The 19,323-nt window shown below is 48.3% G+C and overlaps 1 protein-coding gene across 2 annotated transcripts in view; it reads right to left on the reverse strand.

The window, feature by feature from the left end:
• The window catches only part of Cph (BCL11 transcription factor chronophage), a 662,450-nt gene that overhangs the window by 403,204 nt on the left and 239,923 nt on the right, over positions 1 to 19,323 (reverse strand). The gene's annotated exons all lie outside the window — the stretch shown is intronic.

A 19,323-nucleotide genomic window follows, 5' to 3' on the forward strand; every position in this document is an offset into this window, starting at 1 on the left:
GACGACGACTCCCAACGGCTCAACAATTCGCGGACGCAAGTTCGAATGTTTAGCAGGGACGAATGAAGGTCTCTCGCCTTGCCGTTTTTTATTTTCAAGGAAACTATAACGGTGAGAACACGACGAAGGTGACGATGACGCCTGAGACAGACGTCACGAAAATTCTCTGCGGCACCATCAGAACCTCTACTTGTAGTATGTGCAGACAATCAGTAAAAGGCACTGCGTGCACGAGAGAGAGAGAGAGAGAGAGAGAGAGAGAGAGAGAGAGAGAGAGAGAGAGAGAGAGAGAGAGAGAGAGAAGGCAGGGAGGTTAACCAGACTGAGTTCAGTTTGCTATCCTGCACGTGGGGAGGGTGAAGGGGGAGTGTAAAAGAGAGAGAAAACATCAGTCTATATCTCACTTTCACATGCACTGAGTTAACTACGCGCACGAATATTGCAGAAGGGTATACGGCGTGACACGGAAGAGATAATCACTCGACAACGTTATAGCCACTACGCAGTATGCCGAGCACAGCTGCTAACGCTCGATCGGCAGTCGTTTGTTGCAGCAAGAAGTGATCAGCGCCACTCGTGGGCAACGAGCGGTCGCCAGGGGGCGTTACGCCAGCTTCGAGTGGGCAACTGAAATGTGCTCACACCGACCGGTACAGGGGCCACGAAACTGTCAGGGATTCATTTCGCCTTTTCGCCAGCGTACTGGACATTATGTGTACACGACTACCTGAATAAACACATATCATATCATATCATATCATATCATATCATATCATGCAAAATGTCCCGGCAATTTAAACGATAGCAGACGTGCTATTGTATCAACGTCTTCTTTAGCCCCGATATGCGTCCAGCCAAGCTCCGTACATGGTCGCACGCGTTGTGATCAGTGCACGCACTCACCGTATAACAGGTGCCGGCGCCCAATCAGGTCAAAAGCTTGACGCCTGCGCCTTAAGGTGAGCGGTACAGTTTAGTTTGCTGACGCGGAATCCCAGTCCGTCCTATCACTGAAAAACTGCTTCCTCCGATCGTGTTGTGGCTCTGGTTCCCCGTAGCACCGCAATTCTAGATTCATCGCATAGTTTTGGCGAGACACAGTTTGTTGCGCACCGCTACTCCAGGAGAACGAGGTCGTAATGAGGTTCACGTATGTTCCCTCGCGTTTCACTTCTTGCGTTCATTGATATATCTTCGCCGAGCGTTTCCTTTTCCTTTGCGTTTTTCCCATTTAATTTCATTAGCTCTCCAGCACGCAGCAACTATCGATAAAGCCCACAGGCTCCGTATCCAGTAATTCCACATCAACATATGGAGGTCCGATATAAAAACAGGCATATTTCCGTATATCGTAACGGGTTTGCTCCATATGATATATGGGACCTGCCCATCACCATCATCATGCTATTTCTTCTTCTTCTTCTTCTTCTTCTTCTTCTTATTATTATTATTATTATTATTATTATTATTATTATTATTATTATTATTATTATTATTATTATGTTTGAAAACGTATATACGTTGGACAAAGAGGGAAATTAGGGACGAAGCAGGCTGGCAAGTGCCACCCTACGGCACACAACGAATACTTACACTTTAGAAGGAGAGGAGCGGACAGAAACTGGAGTGGGAGATGGGAGGGGACCGTAAGGAGGGAAGAAGCAACGAGATGACCGGTCACAACGATTAAAATAAAACAACGACTGCGCTACAAACGGGAAGCCAAGTCGTAGTTAATGCTACCGTACCGACTCCACCAACTTTCGGTCCTATTTCGCACCTAATTACCTTCCCACAACTAACTTTCGCCGTCCGCTCTACTGCGACGCTACCGCGAATTCCCCATAACTTTGCAATGTTTCCCCACTTTTTCCTTTTCTTTCTTTTTCCCCCGAGTTGTGACGAAGGGGGGGGGGGGGGAGAACGTGTTTTGAGCATGGCCCTCGTATCTCTAGCTCCAGCGCCGGACAGGACCGCAAGTACGACAATCGCAACGAGAAGCACAGCGCATCAAAACACCAGAAGCAAACGGCGCTTATAGTATGCACAGGATATCTGCTACGCATAACAGAGAAGCAAACAGAAAATCTCATCTAAAGGAACAAAAACACCCAACAACGGGAAAGGGAGAACGACCACGTGACCAGCCACATCATCTCGTGCCTGCGTGCGGCACGCCGACGGCAGGAAAGAGTGAAAGAGGGGGGTTCAGCGCACTCGTAATTGGTGCCATTACCATCGCGTTACCAGCCGAGTGGCGGTCCGATGTGACGTATGGATTCTGCGCATCGTATATCGTAAAGACGCGCGGTTTACGGCCATAGCCGTCCGATAATAAACCTAATGCCCCCTCTCGCGGCTGTTCCCTCCATGTTGCGAGTGGCTGTCCACGTGGTGCAGTTGCGGACGTTCGTGGACGATCGAATGGACGGTAAAAGAAAGAAAGAGAAAACCCGTCGGAGGCTGCCAGACGCGTCACCGAACGTCGTAGAAGTGGCTGCGAGCCTGGCTGTGCACGCACATTTATTGCGTATATCGGTTAGCCACCTATACGGTCATTGATTTTTAGTCAAAGAATAATGGCGCGAACGAACGGGGACAAGGTAGATAACGAGGACAATCAAGCGCCGACTAGCAAACCAGCAAATTTTTATGTCGTCTCAATTTGCTGTCTCTTTGCCGTGTCTATATCCTACTGTACATTCCATCGTGCTACCACTGACAGTCGCCGTCATTTGTCTCGTCTGTCGCTTGCCCGCGTGTGTGGTGCTGCCAATCGATGTATAGACGCTGTGTTGTGTGAAGTTCGAAGTGGCGCAGGAACAACGTCTTTCTCGTCTTTCTTTAAATAAAGTACACGGTGGGCGCATTGACAATCGGCGAGTCGCAGAGGTCGCGCGACTCCGTCGATAAGTGATCGTCGGCTTTGGTCCAACAGCGACCGTTAATTTCGCTGCACTCTCTTGTTTGCTCGATTTTTCAGTTCCGCCGTTGAACTACCCTGCTCCACTGCTTCGCTTCAGCCGCAACACTCCAGCTCCACTTTGTATGTATGTATGTATGTATGTATGTATGTATGTATGTATGTATGTATGTATGTATGTATGTATGTATGTATGTATGTATGTATGTGTGTATGTATGTATGTATGTATGTATGTATGTATGTATGTATGTATGTATGTATGTATGTATGTATGTATGTATGTATGTATGTATGTATGTATGTATGTATGTATGTATGTATGCATGCATGTTATTCCTCGCGAGCGGGTTTCCACGCGCTTAAGCTTACAGGTTATCGCTTACGTCTGCGCATAATCCGCTCTCCTAGGTGTACAGCGAAACCGGCCCTGTCGTTGGCAGCGGTGCGTAAATGACACACGGGCTGCGTTCACGTCGCAGCCCTCATACTGCGTAAAAGGCGACGAACGAGACGCGCCCTGCCCACAGCGCAAGCCGGGCGAAAGCGGCGTCGCGGGACAAGGCCCCTCTCCCGTACGCGGCCGCCACCGCATCGGGCAGCATCGCGAACGGTTGACCCCGTCACACTATGCACACCAGCCGTGCGAAGCCCCGACCGGGCCCGCTCTTTAAATTCAAGCTCTTCCTTGCCCCACTTATGGCTTTTTACCTTAGTCCCGTGCTTTCTTTCCCTCGTTTGTCGAGCGGTCCCTTTATTTTTGTCCCTCTCTCTCTCTCTTCCTTGGCGCGGAACTAAACGGCACGTTGAGTGGCGTCGCGAAGCCTCAATTTAGCGACGATGTTTTCGCCTGGCGTTGATCGCGATGTGTGTGCTCAGCCTGGTGTTTGTTGCGGTGAGCGTCTTCAGCCCGTTGGTATACCTGGTGTTTCAGCGGACGCTCTCAAATTTTTAAAAAGTTTGCTGCGGCAGATAGCACAATTTTAGTTCATGTGGTGGTCTACTCGCAGCGGCGGACACAACTAGCACACAAAAAAATTGAAATGCCTAAACGACTAATTACCAAAAAATCACTAATTATGTTTATCACTAATTACATCATGGTGCATAGTGTCATTTACAGATTCTAGCCGTGGAGTTAGCAAGGAGGATCCACTTGAAACGAATTCTCAGGATGACACCAGTTTGGAGATATTCATTCCCGAACTTTGCGGAGAAAGGCATTGGCGTTCAAGTTACTTCTGTGCTAGCATGAATGCATAAAACGACGTCTTTTTAAAGAAAGTAACTGGAGCGCAAATGCATTTTTACGCAAAGTTCGGGAACTAATATCTCCAAACGGATGTCATCCTGGGAACTGGTTCCAAGTGGATCCGCCCTGCCAACTTCACGGCTAGAATCCGTAAAGTGCAATATTGGTCATAAGCTAACCACTTCGAAGCATAACAAGTGAATTTTTTGTTAATTAGTCGATTATGTATTTCATTTTTTTTTCTTTTTTTGCAAGTAATGTCCCCCTCTTTGAGCAGACCAGCTCATAAACTAGAGTTGTACTATCTGCCACAAGCAATCTTTAAAATAATTTGAAAGTGTTCGCTGAAACACGCGGTATATAACCCGCTTCCTGTTGCAATGCTCTCCCAGAAGGGATCAACAAAATTTCAGGCCGTGATGGTGAACTTTACGAAGCGGATTCGAAAGACTCGGAGAGCAGCTGGCAACGACTGGTCGCTCATTAACGCACAGTATGATCCTTCAACTCGCTCATTGACAGCGCAATAAATCAATCCCCCACAAGACGCTCGAAAACAAATCGAATTAACACGATATTCGAATAGAACGTAGCGTCAGACATTCGCGAGTGCATTATAGGACGTTTGTTTGTTTGTTTGATTGATCGTGAGAAATGTTTAGAGAAGGACGTTGAGCAAAGACGGAGGGATGACAGTGAGAGAAAATAGGACGCCGGAGCGCGAAAACGCATTATAGGCCGCGGGCACACCAGTACGCACGCGCAAGCCACAGGCGCGCCAAGCAAATACGCGCGCAAACGCAAAGAAACGGAGAACACGCATCGAAACGTGGACGCGCCCTCGTCTTCGCGGTGGCGCTGTGACGACGACGGGCAGCCGCGGACCGACGACGACGCCTTCCGAAAATAGAGTGGCCGTACTCCGTCACGACAGTGAGGCCACAGGGAGAGAGAGACCACCGTAGCTTCAACACGCACAGATGAAGGCAGTGGGGGAGAGAGCGAGGAGGGGGGTGTCTCGGGCAAGCCCGAGACGAAGACGAGGAGAAGGAGGGGAGGTCGCGGACAATCGTGTACGGGAAAGAAGAGCACGACGTGGCTTTCGCAACGCTACTGCGCCTTCGTACCGTTCTAGCATGGTTTGAGGAGGGGGTTTGAGGATGTAAGCGAAGCTTCCTGTGCTGTTTGCTTTGATTTACGATAATTAGCGGTGATGTTGACGCCGATCGTTTAATTTCTTCAACGTCTACTGCAACACGAGAATGGTGAGTTGATGTTAAACGCTACCTTGCGTGCACCACTGCACCACTGCTGTTTGTCTGCGTAGTACACAGAACACACAGGGGGACGTGTTTGCTTGAGACCTTGTTGTGCGCCATACTCCATAACCTGTGAGAGGGTTGAGCATACTCATAGCCTAACATGGCACATTGCATCGTGGCAGAAGTATTCAACTTTAATAGAATTATGGGGCTGTCAGTGCCAAAACCACGATCTGATTATGAGGCACGCCGTAGTGGCGGACTGCGGATTAATTTTGACACCGGGGTGTTCGGTAACGTCTCCTTAAATCTCGTGCGTTCTTTTTTTCTTGCGTTTTTTTTTATTTCCCCCATCGAAATGTAGCCGCAGCAATTGGGGATCTAACCCACGACCTCAAACAATGCCATAGCCGCAAAGCTACCGCGGCGGGCACAGAAGTGTTGATTTGACGTGTGACACCTTCCGTAGTATTGCCTAGACCCTACGGTGCGCTTTAATGCGGCTTTGCTTCTGCACTCACTGCGTAAGTTGTCCGCTTGACAAATTTGTATGGTGTTTATTTTTCAGAAATGGCAGAAACGTACCGTACCTTGAACTTAAGTGCATACCGTTTGTCCGCTGTCGTGTCTGTCGTAGTACCGTTTCCTTGCCTTCTCAGATCCCCTTTTCCTTATAGCCCCCCTATTGCATCGGAAATGCCAGCGAAGAGTGGCGAGGCTGTTATTTACTAGTTTTGCGACTATACGTCGGTTCTTCCCATTCTCTACCTTCTCTCCCCCCTCTTCTCTACCATTCTATCTATACTCGCGGACAACTTTCAGTGCTATGAAGAGAAAGCTACGGAGGCAAATCGCGCACAAGTGAGAACGTTTCTGAAAAGGCTCCCGTGTTTTATCCGCGTTAGTTTAAGCTGGGGAAGAGAAAACACGGACACCTTATTAGCAACAGTTAAATAAGACAAAACGCACCACGTAATGTAAAGGTTTACTTATTTTGCGGCTTTTCCCTTCCGCGTCCGGGCAAACGCGAAACCGTCGCACGTGGAAGCTGCGTCGATTCAGCGTCTGTTCCGAGCAACCAAAAGCCCCGTCAAACGCTGGCAGACAACTTGGCGCGGTAACACATGTGCAGAGGCTTCGCGCCCGTAGTTTTCCCTTCATAGCCACAGAAAGTTGTCCGCGCGTATAGCTTCCCTCTGGACTTGCACGTTAGTAGAAAGGCAGGCACTGCAATCGAGGGCCTAATGTGGTGATGACCAGGGAGCTTCAGAGGACATTGTGCACATTCGACGCGGTGCAAAGGTCCAAACGAGTTGCTCGCGCCGCCTTTCCTCTCTGCCGCGTTCTTGTCATGTATGCACACGCTCTGAACCACCTCCCGACACGGTGTGCCAGACAGCAGCAGTATACCCGCAGCAGCAGCGGGAAAGTCGAAGGAAGAGGCAAGGAACGCTTCTCTTTAAAAACGGCGATTGTTCATTGGCCGTGGACCCTCGCGCCTGCAGGAAGCGTTCCTTGAACTCTTCGGCGTTGCCCGGACTCTTGACATTGAGCTCAAGTGCACGCATTGCGCGCTCAGCACGCAAGGAGTCGATGTTTAAACGGCGGAGAGGCTTCTTTCCAGATTGGCCGTTTTCTCCCCGCTTCACTTTCCAGCTCACTTCCCGATATTTCTTTTTTTTTTTCTCTCGTCTTCCTCTAATCTTTTTTCTTTCACATTGTCACCCTTTCCACGTTTCAGAGCAACGGTCGACGAGGAGGCGAATTCGACAGCAGATTCCGCGATACAGAAAAGTAGGAGCTATAGAACACGAGACACAACAAAAATGTTTCTGCCTTTAAAAAACGAAAAGAAAGAAAAAGATATAAGAAAAGGAAGAAAAGAACTAAGCCATACTTAGAGCAGAAGAGTGAGTTATCACAATCAAAAAGCAAGCATGCCCTTTCTTTGGCGATGCATGCACTGTGAGATAGATAGATAGATAGATAGATAGATAGATAGATAGATAGATAGATAGATAGATAGATAGATAGATAGATATCAATCAATCAATCAATCAATCAATCAATCAATCAATCAATCAATAGGTTCGACTCTAGGCTGCAGGAGGCCGTTTTGCTGGTAAACATGAGGAATTTGAAAACTGCCATGTGTCGAGGTTTCGGCTTACATTAGGAATCTGATACTTGCGCGTTCCTTCCTTTCTTCCGGCCTATGTAGCCTGATGCAGCTTGATGCACGAGTCACAAGAAGAAGCAGATCGTAAGCGCTAAAATAGAGTACCCGAGGTGTCCCTCAATCCGATATGGCATTTCGGTATGGTATGGTATGGAGAACTTTATTGGGTCCTGAAGGTCAACCATACGTTGACGCGGGCCGCTCCCACGTTGGGACTGTCAGGCCGAGCCCTTCAGCCACATCGCGGGCCTTCTGGACTGCCCGTAATTGGTCAGAGAGTGATTCACTGTGTAGCATTTGCCGCCACCATTCTTTGGCATTTCGGTGTTACTTTTTTTTTTCGGAGCTTCATCTTATCACCAAAACCTAATCCTAATTAATAATTATACCAGCTAACTGCAGAACAGTTACTTCCCCCTCTGATATCCGATCAGACGCTGTCTTGCGTCAACTGAATTATTGCGCCAGCTTGGAAATTTCTTAATTTTATATCATTACGTCGAATCGCCTGCCTTCCTTCCTCAATTAATCTTTCTTTCCTTAGTACAGGGCAGCCAACAAAAATACTATCTGGTCAACCTCCGAGTATATCTCTGTACCTTCCCATATCTACGTCTCTCTCTTTCTATTGAGTTCAGTTACAATCTTACCGGCTCACGGTTGAACAGGCGCCCAAAGTACTGTATTCTCATCTCATATAACGTACGTAAAGTAAAGAATTTCTGTATCGCCGTCTGCTGTCTGTCGTCGTCCGCAACAACAGACAGCGCTAACGAAGGCCCCATGCCGGGCTACGCTGGTGATGCACTGGATAACGCTGGCCAGGCGCAGATTTCCCCAACAGCTTTACTAGGGGGCGGTGCCTATATGCGCATTTATGCATATGTCGTTCACATGGCGAAACCACCCGTTCTCGACTCCGTTGCTACACTCATGACTTCGTGCCACGCAGGTTCTACGAAGTGGAACATATTTGGAAAAGTGCTGAACTTACTGAGCGGTACCTGTGTGGGACGACGAATGCGGATTGGCTCTCCCTAGGTCGACCTGCTTGGCCCTGTTACTGTGTATCACTCGTAATATCGTTCCATGTGAGATTCAATAGGTAAGTGCAGCATCACACCTTCGCTCCACATATACAGAATCTTGTAAAGGTGCTTGTAAACCTGGCCCACTGTACACAGTGGTACGTGCATGGAACGGGAAGAAGACTGCAGGCAATGTCCATCGCGTACAAAACAATCAATGAGGCGGCCAACGCGACCGGACCCGCCGCCCCGCTAATGTAAAGACGACCTGCACGTGACATGCTGTAAGTACGTCTGTTCGTGTAACGCACACGCACCCCATCGGCTCGCGCCGCAGGCGGGCGGGCGGTCGTCCGTCCGCAAAACTCGCCGGGCGTGCCTGTCAGCGCCCATTGTCCGATGAGTGAAGCGTCCGCACATGCACTTGTCGTTTTCGAGCCGCCGCTGTCGAAGAGCAGGAACAAAAAAAAAGTAAAGAAAAAGAAAAGACTGCTTTCGCTCGTGTTGTCCGAGCGGCCACTCATCGCCGACGACGTCAGAACAATGGGTATTGAGACAGCGAGGGAACCGGAGGGAGAGAGGAGCTCCGCAAACGGATGACGAGACGGGACCTGTACAGCTACGCTGGCCCACACACGCGCGAGGACGCGGACAACGAAGGTATGCGGGGCTCCGGCGAAAGGGTGTTAGGACACCCCATCGTCGGTATGGCGCAAATGGCCTTGAACGGCGTTTACAGAGGTAGCGTACAGTTCACGCTCAAAGGGAACACCCAAACGATAAGAATGCGAACGTAATAGGCGGCAATTAATCCGTGCCGGGAAAAATAGCCATTACTTCGGCTTCACGAACTGATTCACTGCGACAACGGCAGGCTGCGTTCGCCACGGGTCTCCGCTGTATCAACTCGAGAAGAGCCTCTTTGCGAAGTACACAACGTTAACGCAACTCGCTGCGGTACTGCATGCCAGCTTTTGCGTCCCAAATACATGCACAGACGGCGCAACTTTCATAGCTTTCGTGAAGCCCGAGGCCATCGCAGGAATTGCCGAGTTCGATCTCTGCGCGAGAGAGCAGTGGTTAGGGAACGCGGCTCTCAATTTCACGCTGCAGCAGGTTGTTGCATTCGAATCCCAGGGGCGATTGTAGGAGAAGTTATTCTGTGGCTATATAGAGACGGTGACCTCCCGTACGGCCTTTATAAAACAGGATTTACACTATAGTGCGTGGCGTTCTATATGACGTGGGATGCGTAACCAAAATAAGCAGGACACGCATGGCATGATTTTGCGTGTGATCCGACGTATGTGGCCTGTTGTACCAACAAACACAATCTGGCACGATAACTTTTTGTGTGGACAAGATTCATCTTGCGTGTATTGCGTCTACAGTGCTCATCCGCATGTTGGACAACGTGTATATAGTAGCTCATTGTACCACAACGTAATCACCTGCCACCTACCCTTCCCTGTATTTCCCACTTCCCCTTTCCCCAGTGAGGAGTAGGGGGCTAGAGACACGCTCTCCAGGCCGACCTCTCCTCCTTTCTCGTCATTACAATCTACTCCTCCTCCTCCTGACACGCACTGTAATGTTCCCGCAGGTTCTTCGAGACGCGCATTGTCGCGGACGTCGTGTCGTACACCGTTTGTCTCCTACTAGATAATAGTTTCTCTGGTTGATGGAATACAATGAAAGCTTATCGAACGCGGCTGCTGGAACTACCGCGCGTGCGCCTGGTTAAGCCGGTAAAAAAAAAAGAAAATATAAAACACGTTCGCCGGCTCACCCTCACACGCTTTCACTCATACGGAACCTCACGGCGACGGCGACGACAGAAATGCGCCTGGAGTGTCGATATGATTGAATTTAAAAAAAAAATGCGAGTCAGCAGTTACACGCTGCCTTCCGCTTCGAGCGACACTCGGTCAACACCTCTGCTGCTCCAGCACCGCGGCAACGAGTGGAGATCGAGCGCGCAGGCCTGTCAGCGCCCATTGTCCAGGACGAGGCGTCGCGGTGGGGCGGCCGACTATGCGTCCGCGCCCCGACGTCCGTCGCCCGACCAGTCCGGCGGTCGAGCGGGCGACGACGCGAAGCAGGCTGACGCCGCCGCTGGCAAGAACAATAGACCGAAACTCTCGCTCTCTACTCGGCGCAGTTCTCCTTTCGACCCCGGACGCGCCGCCACCGCAGCCAAAAAAAGAAAAAGACAGCCGCTGTTGCTGCTGTCCCTCCGTCGACGCGGAGGCGCTCTTCGATGTGTGCACTCCGGCTCGTCAAAATCCGTGCAGCGCAGTTCGACACTGTAGGGACGGCCTTCTGCCTACCGGGAACGACGAGAAGAACGGCTCGTGTAGCGTCCGCCGCTGATCATACCGCGGTGGATTAGCGGGACCGATTAGCACCAGCGGGAGAGAAACGCATCCCGCATGAATTAGCAGCCTACAAGGGGGCGAATGGGTGATGCTTTTTTTTTAAGTAACCCCTTTTCTTTTTCTTTTTTTCGCGCTTCACCCCACTTTGCGACGACTGCTGTCCGGCCGAGTAAACTAAGCCGATGCCGCAGACCGTGTAATCAAGGCCGGTGACGTAGCGAGCCGATACTGATACATCGAACAACATTTGCAGTTGCAAAGGTCTTAAAATACGGTTTGTAACGAGAGCGGATTCTTAGGCCTATGGGACGGCACCCGGCCGCTTCGTAGAACCCCGACCCTATTTCTTTCCTCCCCACATGGTGGCTACGACGAAAACATTTTTTTACAGCGAAGCTGTTTATGGCGGACCATGTGCCGTCGTTGTGGGAATTCGCTAAAAAGGGGCCACGTGGCCTGGAGGGACAGGAAACGAAGAGCTCAACAGGGGGAAAGGGGTTGGAGTGGCCCCTTTCCCCCTGTAAGAATGCTATCTTATATATGCGAATCTTATACGATTTGACACGGTTCATTTTCGGCGATCGAGCCACATCGGCATCGAAATTATCGACGATTGATACCACCCTGCCGCGAAAGAAACAAATGTTATGCTGGCGGTTTGCGGCCAACAAACAGTGCCCAGCGATTGAAACAATATACTAGGAGCGAGTGGCTGCCGGCACTTCTTGCCAAGCAATCGTCAAAACGATTGCAGTGGGCCTTGCGCCCAATATACGTAGCTTTGGATTAGTGGTTCCGCACATTCCATCCCAGCTACAATTGCGGGAAGACCACGAGTAGTGCGTACTCCTGAGGAAGAAGCTGCCTACCGCGAAAATGAGGTGAAACAATTGGGAAACCAAAGGTTTACAATATAGACTGCTTGCGAAGTTTGACTTGCATGATGTAACACTCGGTGTAACTAACACAAATTCGACGTTCGAAGATCTTCACGGACTGGAAGGGGTGATGATTTTTTAAATATTTTTTTTTTTTTACCACCGACCACCAGGTAGCGTTGACTAACAGCGGTAAGAACAAGTGTCACCAGCATGATACCTCCAGCATAGGTATAAAACCGGGAAGCCCATCGCTCGACTTGAACAATCACGCCTCGACGGTTTTCGGGCAATTTGCTTTTCTTCCTCGTTCCTCATTGGTCGACAGGACGCGTACCTCCGGCTGTACTGCGCGCATCTGGCGAGACCGAGTGGCGTAGACATCGAGAACGCCGCCGTCATCCTCGGACAGGGGGGGGGGGGGGGGGGGGAGAGAAGAAGTTGACGACAAGCCGGGGATCAATGCCGCGTCGAGAGCCTGCCTGTTTACGTTGTAGAGAGCGAGGGGAAACCTCCGAAGCCCCCGCTTCTTCCTCCTGCACGGCCTAACTTACGACAGGCCGGCGAGCAGGCCTGGAAGGCCACTTAACAATGGGCAAAAGACAACGGCGAGCCGCGCCCCGACGCTGCCGCTATGGGGTCCGAGTGGAGGCCCCCCGACCGGCCGCCCACGGTCTCGCTAACTCGGCTTGCTGCCCCGTTCAGCGAGCGGCATCCGGTGTTCGCGTCGCATGGTCGCGACACGGTGCCACGCCAGGCGCATTGTTGACGTATTACATACATAGCCTTATAGCTTTTTCAACGAGGAAACTCAGGCGGCAAAAAAAAAAAAAAAAAAAAATCTAATGCATCGTAGTTGAACAAAGCGTCATGAGATGTCGCTACCAGCTATGCTGATGTAGGGAGCCTACATGTCGCGCCTCCTTAGGCTCCCTACGCTAACGCCACTCGCGGCTACGATAACGGGTAAATGGTAACGGGTAACGGTAAGAAGTTTTCGGACAAGCTGCAACGCTCTATTTCCATGGAGAAGGTTCGATAAAACGCAATACCAAGGTTCGTAGAGTCCATATATATATATATATATATATATATATATATATATATATATATATATATATATATATATATATATATATATATATATATATATATATATATAAAGGGTAGTATAAAGGGTAATATAAAGGGTGATATAAAGGGATATAAAGGGTATATATATATATATATATAAAGGGTAGCAAACTGGAGACTGATATCTGGTTAACATCCCTGCCATACCTCTCTCTCTCTCTCTCAAGTGTAACAGTGGCGTTTCGCTGTAGCAGAAGCCTGATTTACAATTACAGCTCAGCCTAAAAGTACTTTTTGGTGTCGTTTTAGGAGTTGCGTTATTTCCCCGTCGGACCAGTTTCCGCAAGCAATCGTGACTTGGCTGAAGTGCCGTCGAGTGACGACACCACACACACGAACGCCGGAGAAGAGCGGGTGAATCCACTTGGTTCGAAATCAGGCAACGTCCTCCCCTCCCCCATCCTGCTGTGTTTGCCGTACTACTGAGGGTGCCAAATGATCGCCCCCTTCATCTTTCTGCGCGATCTACACGCTTAAACAAATATACATCCTCTGGGGTGTATATTTGCCACAAAACAATAATCGCCATCTGCCTTGCTTGCGTTTCATTTTTTGAAAATGCTGTGCTCGCTACTTTGCTGTCGAGAATGCTCTGTTATGCCGGTAAAGCGCAAGCCGTTCGTGACTTGGAAGCAGCGGCCTCGCAGCGTAAAAGAAGGATAATGCAGGCACGACAGATGACGATTATTGTTCTGTTGCTAATATGCACCCCAAAGGGTGTAATTTTAAGAGTGCCCTTTCGCCTACTTCCACGGCGGAATCGCCAACATTAAAAAATAAAGAAAAGATTGCGCCCTTTGGGCTGCATTTTGTCCCCAAACGATAATCGTCCTCTGTCTTGCCCGCATTTCCTTTCTTGAAAGCTGCGAGCCCGGTACTTCCTAGTCACGAACGGCATACACTGTAAGCAAAAATTAGCCGAGATGGGAGTTTTATCGGCTTATCAGCCCCAATACCTCCCATGCCCCAAGCATTTACTCCGTCATAGCGGAGTGAAGACGGCACATGTCTTCATTATACTCCGATAGGTTAGGAACGGAGTATAAAAACGACATGACACGATTATACTCCGCACGGAGTTTCAGGTCACGTGGTTGGAAACTCCCCACGGAGTTAATAGCGACGTGCGTGCGTGTGTCAGCGCGCGGCCGTGTGAACCTTGTGAAGCTCCAGTGCCTTCGTTGGTTATTTCATGTGATCATTTGCCGAGAGAACGTATCATCAGTGCACCGACTAGCTGCAACGACCGTTTAGTGTTTTGTGTGAACGTGTCAAGGTTATTTGCACTCGCTGCTCAAACGCGCTGGTCGTCTTCCCTGGGTTGTACGCTTGAATATCCGCGATAATATTTTCGGTGTCCGAGAAAACGCCAATGCGACAAGATGTCGTGCGCCTGTGCAAGGCATGTTTAGGCTGTGTACAGCCGCTCAGTCCACGAGATCGCGCTGTTTGTACATTGAACGCAAAACAAGTCGTGGTATACAACTGTCGGTAGCAGTTCACAAACTTGAGCAAATTGCAGCAGAAAGTGCGACTTCTTCGTCACAGCGACGTTTACTAATCGAAACAGACGACGAAATGTATCACGCTGCCTCCTCGTTGCGTCGTCTGCAGCTGTCGCTGCCGCTTCCCTGGCAATCCTATTGCAAAACCCAGTACCCAGTGTCCAATACAACGCCGGATGCCTGTGTCGCGCGGTGCATGCTGGGGCGCTAGTCAGGCACGGCGTACTGGTGCGAAAAAGAGCTCTAGTGCGTTAAATACGCGGTGCCCGGAAACGTATATATATTTTTATATTACAGAAAGTAATAAAGAACGTACTAGGAAAAAAAAAAAAAAAGAGATCGGATAAGGAATCGATCGATCGACCTTCAGATCCCAAGCGCGGTGCTTTACCACTATGCCATGACAGCAGGTGGTACCCGGTGGATAATTTACCATATTTTAATTTGGCAGAGAAAGGTCCCGTACAGATAGTAAATGTGTTTTTGCCCAGCAACTAAAACTCACGCCTGTACCAGAGAACTAAAGTTGCTGTTCTTATTGAGTAGTATGCTTGCAAGTGTCACGACATCGATTTGCACTTGCGATAGGTACTTTAACTACGAAAAAAGTCCTAAATTAACCGCCGACCCGGGAAGCTGTATGGGCTGTTACTACTGATTTCGATAGCCGTTTCTTGTTCTTCAGGCATGGGATATGCAACGTTTTCTAAGTTCAGTGATGCGATTCAATTGACACGTCCGTTTAGTCATATATCTTCGTCAGAGAAGCGCAGGCTAGTGCTGGCAGCCTTCGGCGACAGCACGTATACTTAATTGTGTTTATGACGCGTCACATCGGCGCGCATCGCTTCTTGTACTGGCACCGTAGACACGAAAGAAAAAAAAAAACAGTTTATTTAAGAACACCAATGCGAAAGTTGAAATATGGAGTGATTTATCCTTGTTTAGACTTGTTGATTCCTGAGCCCAGACGCGCCGATAGCGTGCAGACGGACTCGGCGGATACGCCTGAGCTTCCGTGGGGACCACTCCGTGGTGGGGAGCGATCTCGGCGCGGGTAGCTGGCGAAAGCTAAAATGTGTGTATTTGAGCCCCAGAACCTTCTTTTAGTACGATAGGGAAAGTGGAAGCGCGCGAATCGCCTCAACTTCGTTGTCGGTGCGATAATATCAATCAGCGGTAGGCTTCGAACTCGGGGTCCGTTCGAGTGCGTCTGAACAACTGGATTTCATGTCCACTCCACAACACTGCTACAAATCCCAGTCATATGTTACGCGCAAACTACTAAAAAACGCGGCGTCCTCTGCGTCTGCGTGATTTCGTTCAAGAATTTAGCTATCCGCCCAGTCAAAAGGGAAAATGCAAGAAAAACGAGAGTGATCTTCAGTGTCAAATGTGCATGTATAAACAGGGCAACTTACGAACCTTTGCACCAAGCTGCGACACGAAATAGAGTGTTATGACCACAAGATATAACGTTATTTAGGACAAGAGACTAGTATCAAGCGATGAAATTGTATAAAGCATTTAATATTCAGCAGCAATCGTCCTCGCGCACTGGAACCAGCGCGGCACAAACACACCCAGCGCAGTTTCCAGTGCGAACCAGCGAACTGCAGCGAGAACCAGCGCCTGTACAGCACAAACCAGTGCGCCCGAGAGTCATGGCAGTGGAACCAGCGTCTCGTCCAGTGGGACTCAGCGTTCTCACGTGTCCCAGTCAAACCCAGCGAGCGCCAGCGTCCCCATGTGCGATCCAGTGTCAAAAAACGTGCTGGTTTCACACTGGAAGGCACTGGAAGCAACAGACTTGAGCGGCGGCGCTCTCCGTCGCGTTCGGGAAACACCTGCTTTGCGCGCGATCCACCGTGCAACGCGTCGGAGTGGTTTCCGCGGCGATTCGTGTGGTATACGAACAAGCCCCTGCAAACACGACCAGAATACTTCGCAGCCAAGAAGCTGCAAACAAACGTCTATGCTCAGCACTCCTTCGTTTTACACAAAACGATCTTACTAAACGCGAGTGTCGATGTTATGTCGACGCGATGTTATCAACGCGAGTGTCGCCGCAGCGGAGTGCCGTCTATTTAGGCTCCCCTTGCAGCCGCTGATATCGCTGGGAGCCACTAGGCTTAGAACCTATATTCGTCAGGACAATAAACGTCTCTACAATTTTGTCGTGTCTGATGAAAATGCCGCTGGCTGTCCTGACATGGTTGGCAGCGATGAGCAAACACATGCGCAAGCCACGCAAACCACCGCGACTCACGATCGCTGTGCTGCCCGCCTATATACGAGTCAACTTGTATCGCGGATCTCGAGTTGTGACTAAATTAATTAACGTCGTGCCTCAGGGACGGGAGGGCCACATTTAAAACGCCAGGCCCTTTGGAGCTGGCTACTTATATAGGTCGAGGTGGTCTTCAAGCACAGTTGCCGAACCAATGAACCAAGAAAAATTGCCGTCAGCCGACATTGTCTGGCCATGACATAAATAAACTGCCAACATATTTAAGCAGAACACGCATAATCACGTAACTGTAACCAGAGATGAGGAATAGTGTAACCTAGTGTCTCATGTTACCAAAGTTATATGTGCTATGCTGAATGAAATCTCTATAAGCTTACGCCAAGACAAACTGCCCTAATCTAACTTAACATGGAAAATTAAGGCTAAGCTTTAATAACATCAGCTTTACACGTGTGACAGGTGGGCCAGTACGTATTGATTCACCCTAGCTTATGGAACATGCTAACCTACCGACACTCCTTCAAAGTGTAAGCTGCTATACCATATCTAATACCTGTCACACTGGACATTTTAATGTCATTAGATGCAAATTACATTCAGTGCAATAAATGCCATTTGACCTGTGGTGGTGGTACACAACAAAAATTGATGTCATTCGGTCATGATATCAATGGCAATCATTGCAAAAAAAATTGGTGAGAGAACAAGAGCAAGGTATATGTAGAATGTCTATGTAGAAAGTCAACTTATTTTAACATAAATATGGCGTGTCACTTCACCAGAATAACACGCATATAAAACTTCCAATTCCAGAATTTCTAGCCACTACAAGCAAAAACAAGGCTTGACCAGCTTAGTAGCCATAGCCAATAAATTGAAGACAAACAATACGGCTGACATGGCAGTGCTGGACGACGCTCGGTTGCAGTAGCCGAAGCAGTTAGTTGTTGTGTGCTTTGCATTGTGAACAAAGCAATCGGAGGAAGAGGCGAGACTGTCAAATAGATGCATACAGGCGCTCGACTGCTTGCAGTATGACTGACCAGTAAAGCGACAGCCGCCAGACGCCACTGAGGTGGAGAGTAAAATACATTTTGTGAAAGCCTGCCGTACAGCTTTCCTCTAGTCAAAATAGCAGATGCCTTAAATAACACAAAATTAATTACCTCTTTACATCACTGCTTCTGAAATTATAAATGCTCAATGTCATTTTAGTCATTCGCCACGAGTGCAAAGCCGACTGATTTTTTTCAGATTCATTTGATTGCAGAAGTAATTCGATTCTAATGGCATTAAATATTGCTGCGTAACAACCAAATAATGTCATTCAATGCTAATGCCATTCGATTCGAATGACATTAAAATGTCCAGTGTGACAGGAGTATAACACAACCACTTGTGAGCCACTGGCGATGTTACCACTATCCAATCATCTTTAGAATGCTGATTAATTATGTTTCAGAATGATTGCATTAAATATGCTAGTGCTATTCCCAAGCCTGTGTGAATCAGTCACTTGTGAAGAAACTTTCCATTTTTCTGTGAAGTATGGGTTAGGTTGCTGCATCAGCTCAGATAGGGTACCAGAAATTGTTTCTACCCGTCAAATGACGAAACACAAGTCTACAGTTACCTTCATTGCCTTTACATTGCACTTATTGCGCAAAGTATAAATGGTATTGCAGCTTTCGAAAAACTGATTCAAAATCAGCTATTTATTTTGCATCCGTATTTTGCTCATGGTGCACATCTTTCTACAGAAATTGCTATATCAATGTCAGCAGTAGAAGCAAAACTAAGGTAGATCATTCTTGTGGCAGATTTTTAGAAAACATTTGAATATGAAGTGTATTGCAAGCAATCAGTGCAGGCTGAAATTATTTATTTGCTTCATGACTTACAAACGACAGGCGATGGGGGAATCAGATTTTGTGTATTCATATAAATACTTTGTACGTACAAAGTAACTATGCACGGCACAACATATAATACTCCTGAATTCATGTCGAAAGATTGTAACGCATACTGTTGAGTAATATCTCGTGTGTCTTTTTAACTCTAGAAGTCAACAATGCACCTATGAATTTTTTGTAGTTGGAACAAATGATATGAAGAAATCATATATACTAATTCAGATGAGTAGACAATTACATTTGCCTTTAACATAGTGCACAGCCCTCAGCACTGAGAACATGCTAGAGATATTGACACATCATAGCAAGATTCACATACTGTAACAAGTTTAGATATTTTGCTTTACAGCTCGATGTCCAGAGCTGGATTGCTATCATCTTGTAAAATTACCACTCACGCCAATTTTCAACGAATAAAAAGCCGGGTCATTTCAGCCCCATTACAGATTTGTTTTTTTTTTTATTATCAAGCAAGAACGTCTATAAAAGGCCACTCATTGAAGAAGGCAAACAAAACACAAAATTCCACAATCACAATGCAAGGTCATGCAAACGCCTCGTGGGTTCTATCGCAGATGCAGGTAAATCACAAAGATAACCAGGAAACACTACGTAATCGCG

The sequence above is a fragment of the Dermacentor variabilis genome, chromosome 7, assembly GCF_050947875.1.
Source record: "Dermacentor variabilis isolate Ectoservices chromosome 7, ASM5094787v1, whole genome shotgun sequence".
Taxonomy (NCBI): domain Eukaryota; kingdom Metazoa; phylum Arthropoda; class Arachnida; order Ixodida; family Ixodidae; genus Dermacentor; species Dermacentor variabilis.